The sequence below is a fragment of the Sinocyclocheilus anshuiensis genome, unplaced genomic scaffold (genome assembly GCF_001515605.1).
Source record: "Sinocyclocheilus anshuiensis isolate Anshui unplaced genomic scaffold, SAMN03320099.WGS_v1.1 C32309558, whole genome shotgun sequence".
Lineage (NCBI taxonomy): Eukaryota > Metazoa > Chordata > Actinopteri > Cypriniformes > Cyprinidae > Sinocyclocheilus > Sinocyclocheilus anshuiensis.
This window is the reverse complement of record NW_015614610.1, coordinates 1-857: the sequence shown is the minus strand read 5'-3', so window position 1 is coordinate 857 and position 857 is coordinate 1. Positions and strand designations below refer to the sequence as shown.

General features: G+C 37.1%; 1 long non-coding RNA gene across 1 annotated transcript; it reads right to left on the bottom strand.

Annotated features, from left to right (window-relative positions):
* Positions 1-275: 275 nt before the first annotated feature.
* Positions 276-851, bottom strand: LOC107682534 (uncharacterized). Its single transcript, XR_001633520.1, has 3 exons — positions 684-851; positions 541-608; positions 276-393 (listed from the first exon to the last, which is right to left on the bottom strand). It is a non-coding gene; the product is annotated as an uncharacterized LOC107682534 (long non-coding RNA).
* Between the last annotated feature and the right edge of the window lie 6 nt (positions 852-857).

The following is an 857-nucleotide window of genomic DNA, read 5'->3' as shown; positions in this document are numbered from 1 at the left end:
GAGAAAGGAAAATTTTAAATCGCATCATATGACCCCTTTAATATATTTTCAATATTTGTCATTTTTTAAACTAAACTTTTTACTTAAGTTAATTGTAATGACATTTAAAAATTTGTAATTAAAAAAATAAGTAAATCAGAATAATTAGCAAATTATAAAATAATGCAAAATAAAAGCATTTTCACTAATAGTCTCAGATGTCTGGATCCCAGCTTATAAAAATATACAACGTAAAATATTAGGGATATTTTTTGAGTTAGAAATAATACCTCTCTGTAGGTGTTTGTACCAATGATGGGCCTGATGATGGGTACACCTGGCATTGCCAGAGCAACTGGCACAGCTTCAACCACTGTAGGTGCCACAGGTCCTCCCAACACCTCCTGCTCGAACCTACAGGAGAAGCAACAACATCAGCATGCATACAGTCAGATACATCCAATTCTACACTCTCCAAACACTACAACACTGCCCTGAGAGCAATAGTACGCTGCAAATAAACAGCTGGAATTGAACATAAGTGAACTGTGAAGAACTCACAGCGCCATCTCTGCCTCCATCTCCTTCAGGCGCTCCTCTCCAGATTTTAACGCCATACTGAGAGTCTTCTGCAAAAAAATAAAAACAAACCTCAACAAATAAATCAATGGCTGTGCCTCCAATCAAATTACAGCAAGCTGCACCTTTTATGCCCCAAAATGCTGCACACTCCTATGATGCTTACTTAAAAAGACGCAAACCCATGCATGCTGCACGCCCTTGAAATTCAGCTCACTACGTTTTGAGACACAACCAATCTATCTACAGTACAGAAAATAAATAAGAACAGAGTTCAGGAAGCATAAATAAAACAAAGA